Source organism: Trichechus manatus, unplaced genomic scaffold (assembly GCF_000243295.1).
Source record: "Trichechus manatus latirostris isolate Lorelei unplaced genomic scaffold, TriManLat1.0 scaffold00290, whole genome shotgun sequence".
Classification (NCBI taxonomy): Eukaryota; Metazoa; Chordata; class Mammalia; order Sirenia; family Trichechidae; genus Trichechus; species Trichechus manatus.
This window is the reverse complement of record NW_004444226.1, coordinates 252,763-262,359: the sequence shown is the minus strand read 5'-3', so window position 1 is coordinate 262,359 and position 9,597 is coordinate 252,763. Positions and strand designations below refer to the sequence as shown.

General features: G+C 35.9%; 1 pseudogene; it reads right to left on the bottom strand.

Annotated features, from left to right (window-relative positions):
- Window positions 1-4,654: 4,654 nt before the first annotated feature.
- LOC101344764 (prothymosin alpha-like) lies at window positions 4,655-5,130 on the bottom strand (annotated as a pseudogene).
- Window positions 5,131-9,597: the final 4,467 nt, after the last annotated feature.

Here is a 9,597-nt window from a genome sequence, read left to right as displayed (position 1 = left end):
TTTTTTGTGGCTTATAGTGGCTCAAAGCTCTTTGAAAATAGAATTACCTCTTCAAACGCCCGAATCCAGGCCTAAACTGCAGTTTACTTAAAGAGTTACTAAATGTCGCTCTTAACCAAACAATCAAGCAAAAACCTAAGAAAGATTCTCCTTAATCAATTAACTGGTTTTACAAACAAATATGCCAAACAAATCTTAAGAAAACATGAGAAAAAGAACAACAAAAAATAAGCAAAAGTTTGTTTTCTGAGAGCACTCACCCCATCAATGTCGAAGGGACATGAAGTGGGAACACATGGTTCCAGAAGATATGACCTTTCTTTGCCAGCTTCTGCTCTGCAGTCCAGGTGTCTTTGAAGCTGACTGGATTCATAGCTTCAGATCCTGCTCACAGCTCCATTAACTGTTACAGGGGAAAAACATCACAAAGTTTAGTAAAGTAAAAAGAAAGTTTTATTTGGCATATATTCAAAAGGACAAAAGTGGGGAGCGGACAAGCATGCTGCCACAGCCACGTCTGTCCGAATCCTATCCCACTGATTTTTGTATGTTTATCTTGTATCCTGCTATTCTGTTGAATCTTTCTATTAGCTATCATCTTCCATATTTAATAAGTTCTTGGCCATGCTGACTACTTTTTTCCGAAGACACTCTCTGTATACACATCACATAAATGACTTCTCACCTCCCTGTGGTCCCTTCTTAATCTTTTTTCAAATACCTCTCCCTTCACTTAAACTTTCTTTTAAAACTCCTCAGTGCTCTATCCTTCTTATTTTGTTAGTTTGTACTCTTTCCCTGTTTGTGAAGTTGTGTTTAAAAATAGCATGTATGTGTTGATAACTTCTACATTTTTAAATCTAGACCAAGCTATTTCTCTGACCTACAGGATGAGGATGGGCTATATATCCAAATCTCCATTTGGCATAATTTCTTGAAGTCTCTCAGATGTAGATCAATATTTTTTTTTACCTCTAGGCAGAGTCCAAGGAGCCCAGGTAGTGTAGTGGTTGAAAGCCCATCTGCTAACTGAAAGGTCAGTGGTTTGAACGCACCAGCTGCTCTGTGGGAGAAAAATGTGGTAGTCTGCTTCCTTAAAGACTTACAACCTTGGAAACCGTATGAAGCAGTTCTATACGGTCGCTATGAATCAAAATCAACTCGACATCAATGGGTTTTTTTTTGTTTGTTTGTTTGTTTTTGTTTAGGCAGCGTCCTGCACCTCTCAAGTTTAACACATTGGGAAAAAGCTAAAAAGCTTTTGGTAAGATAATGTAAGTCTGAGTATATGTAAGGCGCAACCAATATACTATTCAAAGATTAGCCTTTGTAAGGTAAGATTTTTTTTTTTAATATCCCATACCAGTGAGGTAAACTCTCTAATCACCCACTTTCCCCCATTGCAGATGCCAAAGCTTCATTCTCTACCCAACATTTGAACAAGATGTTTCAGAGAAGGAACAACAATAGCCCTCACAGACCAAGGCCCAAGAGGAAGAGGAAACTTGAGGACTTGAAGAAGTATAAAATAACCCACTGACGTGGTGAGAGGAAAATATGAGGGTAACTCAAAAAGTATTGCTACAAAATCATAGAAAGTTTTATTAAACAAAAATATCAACATGTGAAGCTATTGTTTCTCAACATATCATCCATCTAGGTATACACTTCTGAAGGCAGTGTTTCCATCTCTAATCCTTCCCCAAAGAATTCTGCGCTCTTCAATTTACAGCACAACAAATCGTGTTCCTTTTAAATGATCTTTGAGTTTGGGGAACAAAAAGAAGTCCAAAAGGGCAAGATCAGGGCTATAGGGTGGATAGGGTAAGGCTTCCCAGTGAAACTTCTCCTAAGACAGCCCTTGCTACCCTTGAAGAAAGAGCAGGTGCATTGTCGTGATGGGAAAGAATTCCTCGGCGCAACGGTCCTGGTCTTATTTTCACCAACGCAGTTTTCAGTTTTCTTACGACTTCCTCATAATAAGCCCCTGTGATCATCCTGTGTCCTTCAGGAAAATCTATCAACAATGGAATTTGTAAATGCAAAATGTATCATGTCATTTCCCAATTAGTACTGTTCAATAATCAAACATTTTTCTTTGTGTAAAATGCAAAAATTCTACAGGGCTTTTGTCTTAGTTTCTTAGTGCTGGTCATGGTTTCATGGGATATTCCAGTTAACTGGCAGAATAACATGTTTAGTACTTCTCTTCTGCTTCTTAGTTTTTTACATAGTGTTTGGGGTCTTAAAAGCTGTCAAGTGGCCATCCAAGGCACAGTAATTGGTCTCTATTAGCCTGGATCAACAGAGGAAGAAGAGAGTCACGAATAGAAGGAGGATATGAACAACTGCCTCCTTTGCCATGAGACCAAAAGAACTGGTGGTGCCCAGCTACCATTACTGAACATTTTGATCAGAGATTCTATAGAAGAATCCTGATCAAAAGCGGGAAAACGCAGATCAGAATTTAAAATGCTCATGGTATCTAGCATTTCCGGAGCCATGGAGGCTGGATGAAACCCCGGACACTATTGCCCTGAGATAATCTTTCAATTTAAGTTTTAAACCAAACATATGCCCTAAATTCTTCTTAAAACCAAACAATAGTTTAGCTTAACTAACAAAGAATGTCTACTTTGAGCATTGTGCCCTTTTAAGAACTATCTGTGTGATCATATTGACAACAGCAACTTGAAAGATTAGACAGGGACCTACGGGGGCAGTGAATTTATGTTTATGGGGGAAGAACTTAGAAAAGGAGGGTGAGAATGATTGCACAACTCAAAGAATGTAATCAATGTCACTAAATGGTACATGTAGAAACTTTTGAATTGGTGTATGTTTTGCTGTGCATAGGGCACCATTCTCAACAGCAACAATGAAATAAATAAAATTAAAAAATAACAACAGCAAAACTGTGTAGCATGGTTTTACTCTGAAATACGTGGGTTTGCCATGAGTGGGAATCAATTGGACAGCAACAGATTTTTTTTTTTTTTTTTGCTTTAAGATGGTGTCAAATATCTGTCAGCTTCCTGGCTGTAGGCCAGAGCAATGGCTGTGAATGGGAAACTTACACCTCATTATACGTCAGGGTAGCCCAGACTTGTCCCTATGGGAGTGTTAAGATGTAGAGAGAGAGAAGACAGAGACAGAGAGAAAGAGAGAGAAAAAGTCTCTTCAGGACTTAGCTCAGAACCAGTGGAATATTGTTTCTGCCAAATTATAACAACTATAGCAAATGAGGAGCCCTGGTGCCACAGTGGTTAAGAGTTCAGCTGCTAACCAAAAGGTAGGCAGTTCAAATCCACCAGCCGCTCCCTGGAAACACTATAGGGCAGTTCTACTCTGTCCTATAGGGTTGCTGTGAGTCAGAATTGACGATGGATATAGGTTTGGTTTTTGGTTTTATAGCAAATCACAAAAACAGCATACATTTAAGGAGTGAAAGAAGACACTCTCTTGAAGGAAACATGTTGATCATGGAGGGGAGGAATGTGTGGCCATTTTCTATCAAACATAAGTGATAATTCAAGTGTGAATAGTCAGCACACAGCCAATCGTGCACAAGTAGTGTTGAAGTCATCAGATATAAACAGTGGTAGTTTCAGTTTTAGTTCAAATTAATTTTTTATCGATTAGTGGTTCAAACTCATTAGCCACTCCACAGGAGGGAGATGTGGCAGTCTGCTTCTGCAAAGATTTACAACCTTGGAAACCCTATGGGGCAGTTCTACTGTGTCCTATAGGGTAGCTATGAGTTGGAACCAACTTGGCAGTGGATTTTATTCTATATTATATAATATTCATAACATTTTATTTATAATTACTAAGATCCCAGAATTATAGTCATAAATCCATGCTTTATTTTTTTAACTATCAAATTGTTCACTTTGAGAAATTATGTCTTATTCAAATCTGCCTAATCACTTTCTAAAGTCTTGAATTTTTTATCATAACTTTTTTTTTTTTTTATAATAACAGCAAAATAAAACTCTGGTTTATTGTTGAACAACATTCTTTCACACATACATCAAACAGGCCAAAAATAAACAAACAAACATCAACTTCATAGACCAAAGAAAAGGAAGAAAAAAAGAAACGTTTTATCTTTGACCTTTTTAATTATATCATACAAACCAACTACTTATAGTACAGCTAAATACATACGCAAAAATAAAGTTACTGGAATGGTCAGAATAAGATTGTATTTTTTGTTGTTGTTTTTCCTTTTTTTCCAAGGTTTTTTTTTTTTTTTCCTCCTTTGAGATTATAATGGACATGGTCACACCACAAGTAAAGTCAGAAGTAGGACAGAGAATGCTGTAACGGCTGGTTTGGTCATCCGAGATCATTAAAAATCGCTGACCTCTAACCATACGTACAAATGTATAAAATGTAAATAAAAAATACAAACAAATTTTCCTTTTTAAAGTACTGTTAAGAAAAAAAAAAAAAGCAGAGTCTTGAAAGTTTTGTTCTTTTTTCCTCCCCTGATGCAAATTCACGTTGTGGTTTTAGTTTGGTGGTGCAGAGCCCTTGTCATCTGCAGGTGGCGCTGCCAGAGGTGGGCAGGCTGGACTGCAAGTGGAGGGTGTGAATGGGTCACGGAAGCCTTTTTTTTTTTTTTTTAATTTAATTTCTTTTTTGCTGTCTAGTCATCCTCATTGGTCTTCTGCTTCTGGGTGTCAGCATCGTCATCCTCATTATCTTCAGCTGTCCATTTGCCCGTAGCTGCCTCGGCCTCCCCATCTTCACCTCCATCCTCTTTCTCACCATCTCCTTCTTTCTCCTCCTCCTTTTCCTCCCCACCTTCTTCCTCTTCTTAGTCTGTCTCCTGTTCCTCATTTTCCTTGTTAGCGTTTCCGTATCTCTTCCATTCTCCGCCTCTTCCACAACCTCCTTCGTCTCCTTCAAGTCCTTGGTCGTGATCTTGGAGCTGGTGTCCACCGCCTTGTCATGCATGGTGGGGCACACCGCTGATCCGATGCAGCAGGTTACAAAGAAAGCAAGAGTTCAGGGACTCTAGCGAGAAAGCTGCGTGAGTCCGCAGCGGCGGAGGAGGTGCGTGGTAGAAGGGGCTGGGGAGAGCCGGGAGCCAGTCACTACATAGACGGCTTTTCAGAGCAGCCAGTGAGGGTTATCGTAACTTTCATTCCCACTTTTACTTATTTAAAGATTTAAAAACATTATCTGTATTATTTCCGTGTATTTTCCTCTTCTTGTTTCTTGCAGTATAAACTGAGATTATTGATTTTATGTATGTTTTCTGTTTTTTAAAGTTATAATTTTCCCTTTTAGCACTACTTTTGTTACATCCTACATATTTTGAAACTTTTTTTTTCATTTCATTCAACTATTTATTTAAAAAAAATCTTAGTTTTATTGTTTGACCCGTGGCTCGTTTAGAAGTGCGTTGCTTAATTTCCAAGTATTTGGAGATTTTCCTGTTGCCTTTTGATTTTTTATATCTACATGGTTTCTATTATGGTAAGAGTGTGCCTTTTATATGATTTTGACTTTTTTTTAAATTTTTGAGATTTGTTGTATGATCATGATTGATTTTTTATATCTACATGGTTTCTATTATGGTAAGAGTGTGCCTTTTATATGATTTTGACTTTTTTTTTAAATTTTTGAGATTTGTTGTATGATCATGAGCCTGTCTATCTTGGTGAAAGTTCCATGAATGTTTGACAAAGCAAACAAAACGTGTAGTCTGCTGTTGTTTGGGAAAATATTCTATATATCCCGTTTAGAGTCTGTTGGTTGATGGTTTTGTTCAGTTCTTCTATACTCTTCTTTTTTCTGTCCAGTAGTTCCATCAGTTACGGAGAAGAGGGTGTTGATGTTTTCAGTTACAATTGTGTATTTGTCTGTTTGTCTTTTCAGATCTATGTGTTTTTGCTTTATGTATTTCTATGCTTTGTTATTCATGCACACACCATTAGAATCATTATGTCTTCCTGGTGAATTGATCTTTTTGTCATTATGTAATGTGACTCTTTGCTCTAGTAATTTTTTTCCCTATGAATTCTACTTTATCTGAAAATAACAGTCACTCCTGTATTTTTAATAGTTAATATTAGCAAGCTCACATCAATTTAATATCAGTCAACCTGTATTGCTGTATTTGAAGTGAGTTTATTGTAGTCAGTATATTGTTGGATCATTTTTTTTTAAATCCACTTTGCCGGTGTTTGCCATTTAGTTCATATATTCAGACCCTCTACATTTAAGATAAGCATTAATAAGTGAGGGCTTAGACCTGCCATTTTAGTATTAATTTTTGTTTGTTTCCTCTGATCCTTATTCCTTTGTTCCTTTTTTTCCCCTTTGAGTTGCTTGATTTTCTTTTCAGAATTCCGTCTTTTTTTATTTTTAGTAACTTGTATCACTTTGTATAGTTGTCTCAGTGGTTGCTCTAGGTTTTACAATATACATATGCAACTAATATAGTCTACTGGTATCAAATAATTCATTGCTTTCAGTGAAGTACAGAAACCTTATTTTACTTAGATTACTTTATATCCAAAATTTTGAAATATCATTGTCTCTATGAGTTCCTCTGCATACATTTTGCATCACATAAGATGGTGTTATAATTTTTGCGTCAACTGCCAAGTATGATTTAAGAAACTCAAAGAAGGTTACTCTATTATACGCCCCTCTATTTTTACTCATTCTGATGTTATTCTTTCCTTATGAATTTCCTATCCTTCTTCTGCTATCGTTTCCTCTCTGCTTAAATCATTTCTGTTAACAGTGCTGTAAGACTAAGTTTGCTATTGACAGATTCTTAGTTTTCCTTTATCTGAGAATGGTTTATTTCCCTTGCATTTCTGAAGGATAGTTCTGCTGAATATACAATTCATGGTTAACTGTCCTTTTCTTTCATCACTTGAAAAATGTACCTCTTCATTCTAACCTCCCTGGTTTCAGAGGGGAAATCCACTGCCATTCAAACTGGTGTTCCTTCTAAGTAATGAATCATTTCTCTCTGGCTGCTGACAAGATTTTTTCTTTGTCTTTTGTTTTCAGAAGTTTAATTAAGGTGTCTCTTTGTGTGGATTTTTAGTTTTCTCCTAATTGGAGTTTACTTAACTTCTTAAATCTGCAGTTGTAGGTCTTTTACCAAATTTTGGTCATTATTTCTCTTAGTACTTTTTCAGCTCTCCGCTAGTCTCCTTTCTAGAACCGCGATAATATGAATGTTAACTCTCACACATCCCTGAGAATCTGTTCATTTTTTAAGTCTATTTTATTTCTGTTGTTCAAATTTAAATATTGTAGTATTTGTTTTCAGTTTATCTGATAAAATCATTTTTCATCTCTACAATTGAGCCAGCTCATCCAGTGAGTTTTTAAATTTTAGTTATTGTATTTTTTTAATTCTATAATTCCCATTGATACCAGGGTTGAGGGGTGTATGACTAAATCCAATGAGTTTTAAAACCTTATATATACAAATTTAGAAAAACAAAAATGCCCACTTTTCTCAAGATAATACCATTTCCCTAATAATAAGGCAATCTACAAAAGTAGCAATGATGGATATCAAGAAATATATTTGAGAGACAACTTTCCCAGACTGTTGCCCTGACCTAGAACTGCTCCAGCATGAGGAAATGAAGAATGGAATTAATCCCTTAAAGTCAGTGAGTGATTAACGAAAGGGAGCTAAACAATGGGAAACTCGACAAGAACCAGAGAGGAAAAATGGTTCTGCCCATTTCCATACAGGTTTGCCTCTACAATCTTTTGGTTTTTTGTTTGTTTGTTTTTGTTTTTTAATGAAGGATTATTGGATGTACTCAGAAAATTTTGTTGTTTTAGATGTAAATCTGTTTACACTGAACAGAAACCACTGAGTCATAAATGGGTAGGAACACTTAAGAAGCAATTTTGAAATTACTGAAAGCTGAATGTGGATACGCACAACATTTAGAAACTCCTGGGGACAGCAGTCTTAGTGGGTACCTCTTAGTTTTATGATATTTCTTTCCAGAAACCCCACCAGATTCTCATGGAGAACATCTAAGAAAGATACACTCTTAGACATGTTAGGGGTAGGGATAGAGTAACCATTGTAAAACATACCTTCAGTTTTTTGTCTTTTTTCCCCCACAATGAAGGCCTACTTTCTTTTGGAAAGGTCTTTTTTAGGATTCTATTCTGAAACTTTATCCCAGCTAAGCAGAGGAATTCCTTCCCATTCCAGCCTTCCTTTTTCACATATGATATCAAATACAAATTAAAACAAGAAAACATACTTAATAGAGGATAAATCTTCAAAAAAATAGATTAGGATGCTACAACCAGGGAGGGGAATCAACGACAGGAGAAAAGAAATATCTTACTACTAAAGGAGGGACAGAAACACTTGTGAAGACCAAAGCCTCTAGACTCACGCCCTATAAAGGACTACTACTTCATTGGGAGATTATAGAACACTACCCTTCCCCCATACTCTATCCACCACAACAAGGTGGCTCCAGTATAATAACAGTAAATTATCATTAAAAGAGGTGTGAGACATAGATTCCCTCTGAGTAGCATTACATAGGGAAATTTGGAAGCCAGGAGGTTAGAAAAGAACAAAAGACAGTAGAAAGATTTGAAGTCTGTGACACCTATAGATAGAGCTAACATTAAACACACACACTCCTAGCCATATCATCATATCCTCACATTAAATGCCTATTTACACCAATTCCAATTACTGGAAAAATGCCTGGCTTTCAACAAATAATTACAAAGTATCCCAAAACAAAAGAGAAAACACAGTCTGAAAAGAGAAAGCAGGCATCAGAACCAGACTCAAATAAGACATGTTGAAATTATCAGAGAAGAAATTTAAAATAATTAGAATTAATATGCTAAGGCCTCTAATGGAAAAAGTAGACATGATGTAAGAACAGAAGTGTAATGTAAGCCAAGAGATGAAACTCTAAAACAGAATGAAAAGAAATGTTAGAAATAACAGTTACAGAAATGAAGAATTCCTTCAACAGTTTCATCACTAGACTTGACAAGACCATGAAAAGAATTAGTGAACTTGGAAATAAATCAATTCCAACTTCTCACATTAAAATAAAAAGAGAAAAAATAATTTTCAAAAGGAAAAGAGAACATCCAAGAACTATGGAACAATATTAAAAGGTGTAACACTTGGATAATTGGAATACCAGAAGAAAAAAAGAGAACGGAGCAGAAAAAATATTTGAAGTTATAATGGCTTAAAACTTTATTAAATTAATGGCAGATGCCAAACCACAAATCCAGGAAGCCCGGAGAATCCCAAGCAAGAAAATAAATAAATAAGGAAATAAAACAAAGCAAAGAAAAACAGCAAATCTCTATTTGCAGATGACGATATTCTACATACAGAAAATTCTAAAGAATACACACACACCCACACACGCAAAATGCCAACTACTAGAACTAACAAAAAAAATCAGCAAAGTTTCAGGGTAAAATATCATACACAAAAATCAGTTTTATTTCTATATACCATCAATTAACAACAACCACAAAAATTACATTCACATTCACATCCAAAAAAATATCTAGGAATAAATTTAACCAAGAATTTGA